We start from the raw sequence: 18,038 nt of genomic DNA, 5'->3' as shown, positions 1-18,038 counted from the left end.
TGGTAACCCCCGAAGCCAGAGTTCTGGCGGCCGAGTCCGCCGCGTCCAAGGATGCCTGCAATGAAGTTCTCGCGACCTTCTTGCCTTCCGCGCTCCACAGTTCCAACGACCGACACGGCGGTAAGAAGGAACTGAGGAGCGGGTGGGCCGGCAGGGGTATATATCGAGAGCCATGCCGGCGCCACTTTAGGGGGCGACCTGCCGGCCCACTGGAGTTGCTAGGGTAAAAAGTCTTCCGACAAACGTGCACGCACGGCGCGCACACCTAACTGGAATGGATATGAGCAATCACTCGAAGAAGAAGTATCGATTTTTGTTGTTAGAAATCCAATCTGGCGGCCTGCGAAAATCTAGCAAGGTTTATGTGCTGGTGATCTTTACAGTACTCTAGTTTTACTGCCAGGGCACATTTCTGAAATACAATTTCTTCTTCAAAAGGCAATATATGTGTTCTCTGTGTGCGCTCTTGGCCACCATTTTGGAAAGGGAGGGAGGATGGAGAAGGGGGAGGTAGTTTCAGGGTCTGTGCAGAGAGTGAAAGGAAAAGAGCAGCATGAATTAATACAGCTCCCTATGCTGCCTTCTGCGTTCTGTCTTGAAGCTTGTCTAGGTCACGTCCTGCTGGGCTCAAAGAACATCTGGCAGTCCACAGGCCCTGAATCCCCTTCCCCAAATGAGCTCGTCATCAGGGCACCGGTTCCTGCCTTCAGGGCTTGTGAGGTGTCCACTGGCACTGGCAGGCTGGTGGGGGGGTCCCCATCAAGGATGGCATTCAGCTCCGCACAGAAGAGGCAGGTCTGGGTCAATGTCAGCTTGTGTTGGTCTCCTTTGCCTTTTGTTAGGACAGGCACAGGTCCTCCCATTCACCCAGCATTGCTGCTCATCCTCCAACTGCAGCACACCCTCTGCAATATCTGAAGACAGATGCCTTTCGGCAGCTGGGTTATTATGCAGCTGTGTTTGCATTGTCCCTTCTTCCCACAGGTCAAGGAGATCCAGGACTTCCCTGGATCTGGGACCAGGCAGCAGCATGAGGTTTAGCTGTAGCTTTATGTGGAGCCAGGCCTGTGTGCCTGCTCCCCAAGGCGGGTGAGCAGGAAGATATGCACTTCAAAAACACACTGGGGATTTTAAAGGGTGATGGGCTTCTGGTCACCACCGCAGGGACAGGGACACTGCAGGAATGTTCCTACCGGCACAGGCAGTGCAGTGTCCATACTGACGCTGTACCAGGCAATCAGTGCCAGCAGGCAGTGTCATTCGGCTAGCAGGTTTTCAGTCACTGCCAGAAAGTCAGAGTTTTATCGCCAAGACCTAGAAGAGGGCATTCATTCATGCCCACAGCAATTACCAAGAAAAGGCAAGTTTTGCTAGTAAAACTTTCTAATGTGGCCCAGGTCTAAGGCTGAAGACAGCCAGGAACAGCTCCGAGAAAGGGAACTCCTCAATCATTTCAATGGGGTATTAAAATTGCAACCAAATTTGGTAGTATCAGAGTGAACACCAAACTAGTGTGTTTACCCCTTGATCTGAAATCATCTCCCCAGCTGCTCAACCCCCAGCTCCCTCCTCACAGTGCAGTCATGTGGGGTCAGTGCCTGGAGCAAAAGCAGACTCATTTTTGGGAGCACATATACCAAGCAGACCAGCACCCCAGCTCCTCTGAAGGCTGCTCTGTGGGGAGAAAAAATGTCCTGTAGCTGAAGCTGCTGCAGAATTTCCATGGACCCAGCAGTACCTAGGAGCCCCGACGTAGAACTTAGGTCCCAGCTGCCATGGGGCACAGGGGCCTTGGTCACCAGGCACTGGCATCCAGAGAGGGGCAGGGGAATTCACTGGAGTCTGGCTGAACAAGCTGCTGTTCTCTGTGGGACAGAGGGACCCATTGTCACAGCAGAGAAGAGAGGTCACACAAATCTGGAATTGTTTCTCAGCCCCCAGCTGGTCTGGACTTTGGCCTCCTTGCATTTCTGAATGCTGAGCATAGAAGTGGCCTGGAGCATTGCTGAAGTGACTGTTACAACTACCACCAGTTACATTCATTAAGGGCCAGTGCCTTTCCAAGGACATTCTGCCCATTGCCCCAGCACAAACGTCCTCTTCTGTGATCCTTCGAAAGCCCAACTAGCAGCAGAGACCTGCCCCGAGCTCTTGGGGTGAGTGGGGAGGAAGAGACTCTCAAACAGCTTCCCAGAACGTATGAGAGGACAAAACGGTTACTCACTTTTTGTAACTGTTCTTCGAGAAGTGCTGCTCATGTCCATTCCATTGTAGGTGTGTATGCTCACCACACACACTGGTGCTGGAAGTTCTTCCCTCAGTGATTTCTGTAGGGGACCGGCTCTGGTGCAATCTGGAGTAGCGTGTGTATCTGTCAGCATAAGGGGCACAACCGGCTCCCACCTCCCTCAGTTCCTCCTTGCTGGGACTCCGACAGAGGGGAAGGAAGGTGGGTATTGGAATGGACATGAGCAACACATCTCAAAGAACACCAATTAAACTGCTCTACAGCCAAAATGCTTCTGAAACAAATGTAGTCCAACTTTACTAATTCTGGGTCACTGAGAACGAAAATGATGCTTAAAATTGTTGATTGGCTCTAGTTTTCAAGATATGCTATTGGGTCAGTATATACGACCCTTGACTTGGGAATGGTGGAGGATAAGTGAGTGAGTTAGAAAGGGAAGGGATCTCAATTTAAACCAGAAATGACTAAAATACATCTTTGACTGGATCTATGAATAAATCTATGACTGGGTTTGGACAGTACTTGCTTTTTAGGCAAAACAATGAATGATGCAATCTGAAGCTGGTATTGCATCATACATGATATGAATTGCATCATGTTATTCCTAGAAGTCATGAATGATGCAATCATAACGAAGCTTACAACAATTTGCTGAACAAATTGCCATATATCAGCTCTAGAAATCATACAGTGTCGTGCTCTCTCATTTGTCAGTGTTTGATTTTGCAAAGGGACACATTTCTGTTTAGCCAAAGTGAGCAGAGATGCCTCATACTTGTGTGAACAGTGCAGATAACTTCTGCTATGTTTGTGGTGAAGTGACTTTTGCATCACAAAAGCGCAGTATAACCACTATGGTTAAGAAAGCCTATCATCTTTATTTTGGCTGCAAAATTGGAGATCAGGACAAGAGGTGGGCCCCACACATATGCTGCAACACTTGTGCAACAAATCTTCGCCCGTGGTTGAACAGGAAAAGGAAATCTATGCCTTTTGCAGTGCCAATGATTTGGAGAGAGCCAACAGATCATATCAGCAATTGTTACTTCTGCATGGTGCCTCCAGTTGGGAAAGGTGTGTCAAAGAAGAAAAAGTGGACTGTGCATTATCCAAATATTCCATCAGCTATACGCCCAGTACCCCACGGAGAAGGACTGCCGGTTCCTGATGCACCAGAATCATTCTCACTTGAGTCAGACGAGGAAGAGAAAGAGGAAGAGGATGAAACTGCTGGTCCTGAACTATCAATGTCACAAGACCCACATTTTCTCCCATCCTCCTCCTCTGAACCACACCTCATAACACAAGGTGAACTGAATGACCTTGTCAGGGATTTGGAACTACCCAAGAGTAAGGCAGAGCTGTTGGGCTCCAGACTACAGCAATGGAATCTCCTGGCAGGCTATCAGGGCAAATGGAGCCCATCAATGCTTGCAGACTACTGCTGGACAGTGACAAGAGATGCTCCATTTAACGAATACAAGAGACAAGCCAAGAAGCACCAAGTAGACACTGAATAGGACTAAACTATGTACATAATAGTTTTTTGCCTTTTGTTTCATAATAAATTTTATTTATATAACCCTTTTGCTGATTTTTAAAGTGTTACATAAACAGGACAGGTGAAATATTATCACGTAAAGCAACCATAAACACATGAAAAGACCTAGGTTTACAATTTATGATTAAAACTCTACTATCTACACAATATACATAGATATAAAATGTAAAAACTTAAATATCTTAGAAAGAGTAGCCAATCAGTTGTTTTAATTGTCATATTTGAATTCAGCACATCAAAATACATAATAAATATCACATTTTATCTCTGAAGCAGACGACTTCTGAAAAATTGTAGACCAGTGTTATGGAAGGTGAGTAACCGTTTTTCTTCGAGTGCCTGCTCATGTCCATTCTAATGTAGGTGACTCCCAAGCAGTACACCTCCAGAGGTGAGTAGTAGTTCATGGATGTGTCGATTGCAACACAGTTCTGCCAAATCCAGCGCCATCCCTGGCTTGCTGAGTGAAATGGAGTCCTGGTAATGGTCACCGTGTTATTCACTGCAAAACCCCCAAACAACTATACTATTGCTGTTATTACAGCAATGCCTAGAAAAAAATTGAGTGTACAAATTCAAAATAATCAGAGTTGTGGTTCCTCAGCAACATTAAGTAGGACATACTTCACATGGGTAACACTCTGTAATAGTGTGTTAATTAGCTGCTGGAATTACGTTTGTACAGTGCTTTAAAGTCGTTTCCCGAAGATGCTGATAGATATCTGAGTTTTTACAAGAATAGAAGGATTCTCTTGTGCAAGGCACTGGACTGGGATTCAGAAGTTCCTGAGTTCAATTCCTAGCTCTGACCCAGACTCTCTGTCTAGCTCTTCAGGACAGGGCCTGTCTCACATGCATGTACAGTGCCCTGATCTCAGCTGTGACCTCTAGGCACTACTGCAATATAAATACCTAATAATAATAACCAGCTGCATCAAACACCAAATTTCAATCTGTGACTCACAGGGACAGCTGCACTCCTCTGGGACAATGCAGCTCACAGCCCATAATGCACCGCAAGAGAGTGGGGATAAAACATTCTCTGCCAAGGGATCTGGCTGTGGAACTTCCAGAAGAGATCTGGCAAATCCAGGCTCCGAGCCTCTGTATGAATTGTTGCAGAACCGTCCTTTTCAAAAGGATTTTCTACCCTAAGAATGACACTCTCACACTGACAATCCCCTCTAGCCAAAAACCCAAGCAGCCAGCCAAAAGGGGAAAAAAGAGGAAACTGGAAATTAATAAAATACAATAAATGAATTAATAAAGAAATCAATCACGCAAACCTTCCCTCAAGCAGGGTCTTTACAAAAAAGCAGGCAAGCCAGAGACCACATGAAATCCACCAGGAACTTTGCTGTCGCTACCATCTTGACGTGGTAGACGCTCATATACTATGGCAATGGACCCCAGGATAAACCCCAAAGAGAGAGAGAGAGAATAATAATATTACCCTAAAACATGGCCAAGTTAATTGCTGCAAGAGCTGTAACTTTTTATTTCCTTTAGGATGCTTACATCTCACCCTGGGCACTGCATTAATGTTGTTTATGCTGAATTTCCTTTTAAAAAAGAAAACCAAATTAACACACCACCCTTTAGCCCAGAGCTCTCCTAGATACACAGGGTCACCCATTCAACGTAATCACAGAGGTACTTATTAATGATGGTGCAGTGCTCATGGATGTAGCTGGAACTGCATCACCGTAGGCAGCCATAAATGTACCGAGAAATCACATCCATCCAAGGTGCTTTCATGGCCTCCGGCAGTGTAAACACTTCCTGATTTCTACTGAGTGAGCTTGTCTGTCAGGGCCAACTAGCTGCTAGCTAAGTGAGCACTAGCCTCTTGTCCCTTGATCACCCTTCCCATGTATTAACAGGGGGGCGGAGGGACATAGGCTGACGTACGGGAGAAGGGCTTAGAAGCCAGACACTGAGGCCTGGTCTACACTAGAAAATTAAGCCAGCTTAACTATGGTGCTCAGGGGTGAGAAAAATCCACTCCCAAGCGGCGGAGTTAAACTGAACTAATCTCCAGTGGAGGCAGCACTAGGTGGATAGAAGAATTCTTCCATCAACCTACCTACCCCTCTTGGGGAGGTGGGTTACCTATGCCGACAGGAGAACCCCTCCTGTTGGTGGAGGTATTGTCTATACTGAAGCACTGCAGTGGTATGGCTGTAGCATTTCAAGTGTAGACAAGCTCCAGGTGACCAAGGAGGAGCTAACACCTAGGGCAGTTGAGAGGCACTTTGTAGGAGGGAGACAAGAGTAAAATCACATGGTTCCAAAAGGCCACATTGCCTATGCTACACCCAGTTCCTCCATCTGCACCTGCATCCAGACAGAGACACCAGCCATGGATGCCTTAATCCAGGCACTGGTGTGGATTTGCAGAGTCTGGGGCCTATGTTTCCCCGTCGCAGAAAGCCAGGTTGGGGCACTGACTGGTGTGAGAGATGCCTACAGGTAGAGTCTCTCAGGAAGCAAGTGGGAGAGCTGCAGGAGCAGGTGCTACACTGAGAAGCATCCGTACACACGAGGAAGCCGTTGAAAATATGCATATGGAGATCTCCAAGGCTGAGGAAGCAATGCAGCTGGAGAAGACTGCAGGAGAGCCACCAGGGCAGGAGGAAATGGCTCCAGCACAGGGCGGAATCTGGCTGCAGGTTATTTCTGGCAGCAAGCATTGCTACACCTCTGCTCCCAATCCACCGTCCCTATAGATAAAAACCATATGCTGCACTGGCATCCAGGTATAAGGAACCTCCCTGAAAGGTGGAGGAGGAGAAGCCGCATACCCCCAAGACTGGGAGGATCATGGCCACCACTCCCAGGAGAAAACAAAGGGTGGTGGTGGTTGGTGACTCCCTTCTAAGTGGGAAGTGAGGCATTCAGCTGCCAGCCTGACACGGCATATCCCGGAAGGGCCCATATCCGAGACATTCCAGGAGGACTGCTGAGGATCGTCCGCCCTCTGTCTACCACTGCTTATCCACATGGGCACTAAAGGTTCTGCAGGATGTGACCCTGAACAGATCAGATAGGACTACAGGGCTCTGGGAGTGGGGGAGTTGGTGGTGCAGATGGCGTTGTCATCAATCCTTCCCATCAAGAGTAGCGGCCCAGGCAGAGCCAGACACATTCTGGAAGCAAAACCATGGCTGGTATTGCCAGGGCTTCAGCTTCCTCAGCCATGAGAGGCAGTTCTGAGAAGGACTGCTGAGCAGAAACAGGGTCGGCCTATCAAGGAAAGGGAAGAATATCTGGATACAGACTGGCTAACCAGTGAGGCAGCCTTTGAACTAAGGCCTGGTCTACACTACAGAGTTAGGGTGACATAAGGCAGCTTACATCAATCTAGCTCTGTAAACATCTACACCACAATGTAGCTCCCGCCAACGTAAGTCGCCTGTGTAGACACTGCATTGCCAGGCGGGGCTGCAGCCGGAGCCCCACCATGTGGCACTGACACCCTGAGCCTGGGTGTGAGGGAAGGAGAGCCTGAGCCCGGGCTGCCTCCTGGTGAGGAACTGGTGGTGGGGAAGGAGAGTCTGACCCCAGGCGGCAGGGCTCTGGGGGAGGATGTGCACCACTGACAGAAACAGCATAGTGTGGGCTTTAAAAGTCAAATTAATTACTCCAGTGGCTGAATGACAACTTAAGTTGACTTAATTTTGCAGCGTAGAAATGCTCTTAGTTTGATGGGGGCAGGAGACAAAGGCCCACAGATGAGTCCAAAACACAATGACCTGGATGAATGGTCAGAATCTGGGGGGCACATGGACAATCATAGCAGGGTCAAAGGAGAGACAGAAGGGAATGTAGGAGGGAAATCTAATGAACATCTTATCCATCTGCATACTAACATAAGAAGTTTGGGGAATTCACTAGTATTTCTAGTTCTTCCTGTTAAGAGTCACAATTACAACATAACTGGTATCACAGAGACTCAATGAGATAATTCACATGACTAGAATATTAGTACAGGAGGGTACAGGCTGTTCAGGAAGAACAGGCAAGGAAAAAACAGAGGCGGTGTTATCTTGTATGGCAAAGATGTCTTCATTTGGATTAAGGTCGAAATAGAAGTGGGAGGCAGCCCTGTTGAAAGTCTCTGGGTAAGGATAGAAGGAATAAAAAAACCCCAAGGGTGATGTCATGGTAGGAGTCTGCACAGACCACCTGACCAGGAAGAAGAGGTGGATGAAGCTTTTTTTAAACAACTAACAATCATCCAAAGAAGTAGTGACAGGGGACTTCAACTTACCCAGACAACTGCTGGGACAGTAAGACAGCAGGGGACAGATTACCCAACAAGTTCTTGGAATGTATTGGAGACAACTTTTTATTACAGAAGGTGGAGAAAGTCACTAACAGAGAGGTTTTACATTTGAGTCTGAAAAACAGAGAGGAACTGGTTGAGAATTTGAAGGTGGAAGGCAGCTTGGTAAAAGTGATCATGAAATGATAGTTCATGATCCTAAGAAATGGTAGGAGGGAGAACAAGCAGAATAAAGACATTAGACTTCAAGAAGGCAGATGTTAGCAAACTCAGAGAATTGGTAGGCAAGATCCTGTGGGAAGCAAGTCTAAGAGGAAAAAAGAGTTCAGGAAACTTGGCCGTTTGTTTTTTTTAAAAGAGACATTATTAAGGGCACAAGAGCAAACTATTCTAGTGCATAGGAAAGACAGGAAGTAAGGTATGTGACCATCCTGGTTTAACCAGGAGATCTTCAATGACCTGAAAGGGAAAAAATGTCGTACAAAAAGTGGAAATTAGGTCAAATTACAAAGGGAATATAAAAAAAAACCAAGACAAGCATGTAGGGACAATATTAGAAAGGCCAAGGCACAACATGAGATTGCACTAGCCGGGGACATAAAAGGTAACAAGAAAACATTTTACAAATACATGAGAAGCAAGAGGAAGACCAAGGATAGGATAGACCTGTTACTTAATGAGAAGGGAAAGACAACAGAAATTCAGCAATGGTGGAAGTGTTCAATGCCTTTTTTGTTTCAGTTTTCACCAAAAAGATTAACAGTGATTAGATGACTAATGCAGTGAACATCAGTGTAAATGAGGTAGAATCTGAGATCAAAGTAGGGAAAGAATAAGTTAAGAATTACTTAGACAAGTTAGATATCTTCAAATGGGCAGGCCCTGACAAAATATAACCTAGAATACTTAAGGAACTGGTTGAAGAGATCTCTGAGTCATTAGCATTTATCTTTGAGATCTCATGGAGGATGGGAGAGATCTCAGAGGACTGGCAAAGAGCAACATAATACCCATCTATAGAAACAGGAATAAAAGTAACCCAGGGAATTACAGACCAGTCATCTTAACTTTGGTACCCAGAAAGATAAGGGAGCAAACAAACAAACAATCAGGTTGTAAGCACCTTGAAGATAATTAGTAACAATTAACATGGATTTGTCAAAAACAAATCATGTCAAACCAACCTAATATCCTTCTTTGACTGGGTAACAAACCTTGTGGCTAGGAGGGAAGCAGTAGATGTGATATAGCTCAACTTTAGTAAGGCTTTTGATACTGTCTCATACAGGGGGTTGGAACGGAGCCCGGAGCTGGAGCGTGGAGCAGCTCCAGAGCACAGCTCCAAAGCCCTGGTCTCGTATGACCTTCTCACAAGCAAAGTAGGGAAATACAGCCTAGATGAAACTACTGTCTGGTGGATGCACAGATGATTGGAAAACCATACTCAGGGCTGGTCTACACTAGGGGAGGGGATCGATCTAAGATACGCAACTTCAGCTACGTGAATAACGTAGCCGAAGTCGAAGTATGTTAGATCAAATTACCTACCATCCTCACGGCGCGGGATCGACGTCCGCAGCTCCCCCTGTCGACTCTGCTACCACCGCTCGCTCCCGTGGAGTTCCAGAGTCGACAGGAGCGTGTTTGGAGATTGATATATCGCGTCTAGATGAGATGCGATATATCGATCCCCGAGAAATTGATTGCTATCCGCCGATACGGCGGGTACTGAAGACGTAGCCTCAGAAAGTAGTTATCAATGCCTCACAGTCAAACTGGAAGGGCATATTGAGTGGCGTCCCGCAGGGACCTGTCCTGTGTCCGGTTCTATTCAGTATTTCCATAAAAGATTTGGATAATGGCACAGAAAGCACATTTATAAAGTTTGTGGATACCACCGAGTCGGGAGGGGTTGCAAGCGCTTGGAAGGACAGGATTAGAATTCAAAATGATCTTACAAATTGAAAAAATGGTTTGAAATACATAAGATGCAATTCAATAAGGAAAAATGTAAAGTACTACACTTGGGTAGGAATAATCAATTTCACAAATACAAAATGGAAAATGACTGCCTAGGAAGGTGTACTACAGAAAACGTTCAGGGGTTATAGTGGATCACAAACTAAATATGAGTCAACAAAGTAATACAGTTCCAAATTAAGTGAACATCATTCTGCGATGTATTAGCAAGAGCATTGTAAGCAAGACCCAAGAAGTAATTCTTCCTCTATACTCAGCACTGATAAGGTCTCTGTTGGAGTACTGTATCCAGTTCTGGGTACCATACTTCAGAAGAAATGTGGACAAACTGGAGAGAGTTCAGAGGAGAGCAGCAAAAATAATTAAACATCTAGAAAACATGACCTATGAGGAAAGATTGGAAAAAAATGGGTTTATTTAGTCTGGAGAAGACTGAGGGGGGACATCATAACAGTCTTAAAGTATGTAAAAGATTATTATAAAAAAGAGGGTGATAAATTGTTCTCCTGATGCACTGAGGACAGGATAAGAAGTAATCGGCTTAAATTGCAGCAAGGGAGATTTAGGTTAGACGTTAGGAAAAAATTCCTAATTGCAAGGGTAGTTAAGCACTGGAACAAATTACCTAGGGAGGTTGTGGAATCCCCGTTCGTTGGAGGTTTTTAAGATAGGTTAGACAAACACTGGTCAGGGATGGTCTAGATAATACTTAGTCCTGCCTCACTGCAGGGGACTGGATCGCATGTGGGGTGACCAGGTGTCCGGTGAAAAGGGACCCTGGCAGCTCTGATCAGCAACCATTAAAAGTCTGGTCAGCGGTACTGCGGAGCTACAGCAGGCTAGTCCCTAACTGTCCTGGCTCCGCGCTGCACCTTGCTGGCTGCTTCCGGGGCACAGAGTGGTCCATGGTGCCAGGACAGGCAGGAAGCTTACCTTAGCCCCCACACTGCGCTGCTGACTGGGAACCGCCAGAGGTAAGCTCATGCCCCAACCCCATGCCCTGAGCCCGCCTGAACCCAGAATCCCCTCCTGCAGCCCAAGCCCCTCATCTCTGGCCCCACCTGAGCCTGCACCCCCAGATGGAGCCCTTACTACCCTGCACCCCAACCCTCTGCCCCAGTCCAGAGCCCCCTCCCACACCCTGAACCCCTCTGCCCCACCCGCAGCCTGGAGCCCCCTCCTGCACCCTAAGCCCTTCATCCCTGGCCCCACCTGAGCCCACATCCCCAGATGGAGCCCTTACCCTCCCTACACCCTACCCCCTGCCTCAATCAGCAGCCCCCTCCCGCACCCTGAACCCCTCATCCCAGCCCCACCCCAGAACCCACACTCCTAGATAGAGCCCTCACCTCCTCCCGCACCCCAAGCCCCTGCCTCAGCCCAGTGAAAGTGAGTGAGGGTGAGGCAGAGTGAGCCACCAAGGAAGGTGGAATGTAGTGACCGGGGGGGAGGGGGAGAGCAGGGCCTCGGGAAGGGGTGGGACGGGGCGGGGCCTTGGGGAAGGGGCGAGGCTAGGGTGTTTGGTTTTGTGGGATTAGAAAGTTGGCACCCCTAACCACATGATCTATTGAGATCTCTTCCAGTTTTACATTTCTATGATTGTATTTACTCTTACAACACTCCTGTGAGATATGGAAGTGCCTTTATCCCCATTTTACAGATAACTGAGGCAGAAAGAGGCTCAGTGCCAGATTTTTACAGGTATTGATTTGCCGAGGGATGCAGCAAGGTACCCAGTGGAATATTCAGAAGCAGCCAGATGCCTCTCTGCATCCTTAGCAAATTAAATACCTTTTAAAACCTGTTGCTAGATGACTTGCCGAAGTCTCACAGCGAGTCTGTGCAGAACAGGGAACTGAAGCTAGGTCCCCCAAGTCCCAGGCTCGCACTCCAACCACTAGGCCCTTCTGCCTCTCCATGTCCCTCACTTACCCTATCTGACATTTTGGAGCACCTTACTCTAAAATGTCTACAAGCAGCTTGTCCTTCACAAGCACTAAGTTCAGGTCCACTGCTTTGGGAGTGATCTGAATGCAAAACCAAGCTCAACATTTCTATAAAGTGTGAGCAGAGCTTACTCTCAACACAACCTCAGTCGAAACCCCTGGGCACATCTGCCTCTGGATCCAGAGCATACATAGGACATGTCCGTCAGAAAGTCATGTCATTAAAGTAATTGCCTCCAGCCATGACTACTGTTCAAATACAAGTCAGTGGCACAGACTGAGTCAGCAAGCCTCAAGTTATGGCTTTGGTTAGGTACAGAAAACCGATACTCCCTAACAGGTTCCTTCCTCCCTGTATATGAAGAGTCTGCTAAACTCCCCTGCTGTAGAGAGCTCTGGGCTGGGTTAGTACATGCAGATAGTAGAAAATCCATCACTAGATGGAAATGGTAGAATGGTCAATACAGATGTGAAAAAGGCAGAAGCGATTATGTTCTGTATCTGGGAAAAAGCCAACCATATAGTCCTATTGTACGATCACAAAACTTTCCATTCCAATAGGAACTTGGGAGGATGTTAAACAGCTACTAAATTTAGACATTTAAAGTGGGTGGCTCAAAGTGCCATGATTTGGCCACTGAACCTGAGCAGCACCTATGTAGTAAGAGTGCAGAGAACATATGTTGTAGATATTATTTTGGGGAAGTTCTATGGCCTATGCTATACAGGAGGTCAGACTAGAGGATCACAGTGGTTCCTTCTGGCCTTGGAATCTATAAATCAGCTGGTCCAGATAACTTGCACCCAAGAGTTTTAAGAGAGCTGCCTGCCCAGCTCACTGGTCTGTTAATGATGATTTTCAATACATCTTGAAACACTGGGGAAGTTCCCCGAAATTGAAAGAAAGCTGATGTTGTGCCAGGGTAAACAGGACTACCTAGATAATTATAGGTCTGTCAGACTGGTATCAAGCCTGCGCAAAATAATGGAATGGATGATAGGGGACTCAATTAATACAGAATTAAAGGACGGTAATATAATTAAGTGGAGCAGATTTATGGAAAATAGAGCTTGTCAGAATAACCCGATTTTTTTTTTAATGAGATTACAAGTTTGTTTGATAAAGGTAATGGTGTTGATGTAATATAATTAGACTTATGTAAGGCAACTTACTTTGTACGGTACAACATTTTGAACTAGAATGATGCAAAACTAACATGGCACTCAAATGGATTCAAAACTGGCTAACCAATAGGTTACAAAAAGCCAATACTGCAACAAAGAAAATGTCCTTCTGGGATGTACTAATAGGAGTGTTGTATGTAAGACCACAGGAGGTAACTGTTCCACTCTACTTGGTGCTGTAAGGCTTTAGCTGGAGTGTCATGTCCAGTTTTGGCAACCACACTTTGAGAAAGATGTGGACGAACTGCAGAGAGTTCAGAGGAGACCATCACAAATGGTAAGTACACCTCTACACCGATATAACACAACCCAATATAACACAAATTTGAATATAATGTGGTAAAGCAGCGCTCTTTGTGGGCGGGGCTGCGCGCTCCGGTGGATCAAAGCAAGTTCGATATAACACGGTTTCACCTATAATGCAGTAAGATTTTTTGGCTCCCAAGGACAGCATTATATCGGGGTAGAGGTGTAGTTTAGAAAACATGACCTGTGAGGAAAGACTGAAAGAAATAGGCATGTTTTTGTCAAGAGAAGACTGAGGGGGAGAATTTATAAGTCTTTAACTATGCAAAAGATTGTTATAAAGAGGACTATGATCAATTGTTCTCCATGTCCACTGAGGATAGGATAAGAAATAATTGGTTTAGTTTGCAGCAGGGGAAATTTAGGTTAGATATTAGGAAAAGATTTTGAACTATGAGGATACTTAAGCACTGGAGCAGGTTACCTACAGATGCTGTGGAAGAGAAAATTACTGATGTTATAACAGGAGGTTCTTTGAACGTGTGGTCCCTATCTGTATTTCCCGTGAGTATGCATCTGGTCCATGCACCTGTACTAGAGAACTTTGAAAGCAGAGTTCATTGGTCCACGCACACACCCTTGCTCTCCTTGTGCCTCCAACTGAAGATACAAAGGGCAAAGTGGACTAGCCACCTCTCCAGTTCCTTCTCTACTGCAAATCCAAGAATGATGCAAAGCAGAGGAAAAGGAGGGTGGGTAGTGGAATATAGATAGGGACCACACAGCTCAAAGAACCTCCACTTACTATAAGGTAAATAACTTTATCTTCTTCTCTGAGGGGTGGTCCCTATACGTACTCCATCGTGGGGACTGACAAGCAGTCAGGATGCAAATGCTATGAAACTTTGTCTCTACAGAATGTGATGCAAGGTGGATCCACCATCAATGCTCCAAGATCACCCACTGCTGCAATGATAAATAATCTTTGAAATTATTAATATGGAAAACCACTAATTTAACCATTGTGGCAGGGCACCGCAAGAGAAGCCCTTAATCAGCTCCTGCCAGTCCAGGGCTGGGTGAACTGCCCTATGTTTGCCTGGTAACCGACACACCTGCCAGCCTCATTAGCAGGCGCTATAAGGCTGGAAGGAAGTGAGAGAAGGGTGCGGGGGGTGGAGACTAGGGGCTGGTCTACAGTGGGGAGGAGAGGGGGGAATCCATCTAAGATACGCAACTTCAGCTACGCGAAGTCAAAGTATCTTAGTTCGATTTACCTGGCTGTCCTCACAGCGGCGAGTCGACTGCCGCGGCTCCCCCGAAGACTCCGCTTACTCCTCCTGCCGAGGTGGAGTACGGGCGTCGATTAGGGGATTGATTTATCATGTCTAGATGAGATGCGATAAATCAATCCCTGACAGATCGACTACTACCCGTCGATCCGGCGGTTAGTGTAGACATGGCCTAGTATTGGGAGATCAGGCTCAGAGGGAGTAGAAGCCTCCTAGTCTGTTGCTGGGCAGGCTTGTGGTAGGCCAAGCAGCTGTAAAGCCCATATATAGCTGGAAACGGATCACAAATAAAGAACACGGGTGTTGCACCAGACTGAAGTGCCCCTGATTCATGGAGGAGAGGGCCCAAGGGGCAAAATCCAGAGGGGTGCAGTGTGTACCCCATTACAACCATAAATTCCTCTATTAAATCCAAAGACAAACTTATAAAATTACTCTAAACATGTCTAAAAAACCTAAATAATAAGCAATGTATCCAAACAGTAACATAACATTATACTACTCTAAAACATGTATAAGTATTTGATCAAGATACTTACAAATGGGCTAAAAGTAAGGAGTGCTTAGACCCACATTGGTCGGCTCCAGCTTGGTCAGGCAGATATTAGCAGTGAACCCTTTAAGAATTTACTATTTATATCTTTAACAAACAAGTTATATCACTTCCAATTACTGACTTCAGCAAAAGACAATTGGAGACAGTTCACCCTTATTTCCAGCCTTAATCCAGGTAAGATTTACAACCTCCTTTCTTCCCAAAGCCTTTCCTCTCTCCTCCTTGCTGTCCAACAGTTTTCCCATTGCACCTGGGTTCACACAGGCGTTAACATTGGTTTGTGGGCTGGTGAAGGGAAGGGTTGGCTCATTTAAAGACAGAATCTCTTTGTTTTATTTAAAGCCATCTACAGCTTCCCCTGTTGGTCAGAGGCCTTCTGTTTAGAAACTTCCCTTTATCTCACTAGTTGTTCTTTGAACCAGACGTCCTCCCTACTTTAGTCCTTCTGGCCTTATCACTTAAGCTAACTTCAATTCTTTAATTTTGTACTTATCCTACACCCACCTCCTGGCTGAGGTTATGGCTACCAGGAACGCAACCTTCATAAATAAGCGAGACACGGAACATGTAGACAGAGGTTCCAGGGGTGGCTTTGTGAGCACCAAAAGAACAAAGCGTAGGCCCCACTGAGGAGCAGAAAGGTTCTAACTCAGCCCTTCCAGAATCAGGCAGTCAGCAGGTAAACAAAAATTGAGTTCCCATATGAAGGTAAGTGGTATGCACTGATAGGTGCCAGGTCAACTCATAAAGAGCTGATGGAAAGACCAGCTGCTTTGACGAAAAGAAGATAGTCAAGAATAAGGGGAATACCTGCAGCTTCTGGGGATATAAGTTGCTGTGCCCAGACAGAGAAACACTTCCACTTGGCTAAGTAGCCTTTCCTAGTGGAATCTTTTCAACTATTAGTAAGGATGCTTTGCATGGCTTCAGAGCAGAAATGTTCCAGAGTTGATGCCCATCCAAAAACCCATGCTTGAGATGGAGCGCTTGGGGGTTGGAATGCTTGATTCTGCCCTTCCCCTGGGTCAGGGTATTGGAAAAGGGCTGAATATTGATCTATGACAAAGATGACAGGAGTATGAGACTCGGGAATCAAAACTGTCTGGTCCAGTTGCGGGCAATGACGATGACTCGTGTCTTGTCCTGATGAATCTTCTGCAAGACTCAAAATAGGAGTGGTAAGGGAGGGAAGGCCTAGTTCAGATGATCTGACCGCAGAAGGAGAGTGTCCCCCTACAAATGAAGCCCTAGGGAGCCTCTGGAGCACTATATGTTTACACTTCCTGGTTGTTTGAGAGGTGAACAGGTCTGTGGTGGGGGTTCTCCATACAGCAAAAATATTGTTTATCATGGAGTCATGTAGCTCCCACTCATGGTTGATAGCAAAGCGTCTGCTGAGCATGACCATTAGCTCATTTTGATTCCCTGCAAGGTAAGCTGCCAAAAGCCTGATCTGATTGCTGATGCACCAATTCCATGGATTGACTGCTTCTGCACATGGGGATGGATCTCACTGCTCCCTGCTTGTTGATGTAAAAGATGGTTGTCATATTGTTCGATATTACCAAGACATGGGGACATTGTATGAATAGGAGAAAGGCTTTGCAAGCCTCTGATTGTCCACAATTCCATAATGTTCATATACATCCTGGTCTCTCAGGATGTTCAAGAGCCCTGTGCTGTATGACTGTCCATCTGGGCTCCCCAGCCTAAGAGGGAGACATCTGTAATGATCACTGTGCCTGGTGAGAGGAAAGGAAGGGAACACCTACGCATATTTGGTGGGATCCTTCCACCACAGTAGAGATGATTACTGTGGTGGGAACTATTACTCTTGTGTTCATGGACAGTTTGTTTGATGAGTCCACTGTCTGAAGCCATGCCTGTAGACAGCAAAGATGGAGTCTGTCAAGTGATGTGATGTAAGTGCATGAAGCCGTATCTGCCGAGAGAGAGAGAGAAATTTTGGTTGATGTTCAAGGGCTGTTTGTGACCTGATCCATAAGGTCATTCATTGCTTGGAACCTGTCCATTGGCAGGTAAGCCCTTGCCGTGACTCAATCTAGGGACACCTGGACAAAGTCTAAAGTCAGTGTTGATATTAGGCCAGCAGGCACTGCCTTCAAAATTCTCCAACTCTGGGTGCATGCAGCGCATGTGTACCCACAGTGGAATACACAGAAGGGCCAGCAATTGCAGAAGAATCTGTTATTGGATGGAAGAGTACAAGGGAACAATGGGACAACACAACTCAGTATGCCGGACAGTGGTCTTAGCACACCAACAGCCTAACCTTAGTCAATTTTTTTGTAGGCCTCGGCAAAGGAGTTTTAAGGAGGCATTTGTAGGAGGATAATGAGGTAGCTTTGTAGATGTTTACGGGGAGCTCCTCCTAAGCCTGAGGGGCAGCATAGGAGAAAGCATGAATATGTTTGTTTGAAAATCAGAATGGATATAAGCAGGGCAAGACAGCATTTGTCAACGCCACACAGAAGGATGTGGCAATAATCAAGAGAACGTGGATGACAGTTTTAGCTCTTTGGGTGGAGAGAAAAAGGCCTTATCTTAGAGATGTTATGCAGAAAGATTTAGCAAGATTAAAACATAGTCTGGATGCAAGGACTTAGACAGGGGTTTGAGTCGAAGATGATGCCCACGTAATGGGCCCAAGTGACAGGCGGGCAATGGTGTTGTCATAGAATCATAGAATGTCACGATTGGAAGGTACCTCAGGAG

The sequence above is a fragment of the Gopherus flavomarginatus genome, chromosome 7 (genome assembly GCF_025201925.1).
Source record: "Gopherus flavomarginatus isolate rGopFla2 chromosome 7, rGopFla2.mat.asm, whole genome shotgun sequence".
In the NCBI taxonomy this organism is placed as follows: domain Eukaryota; kingdom Metazoa; phylum Chordata; order Testudines; family Testudinidae; genus Gopherus; species Gopherus flavomarginatus.
Note: the sequence above shows the minus strand (reverse complement) of the source record.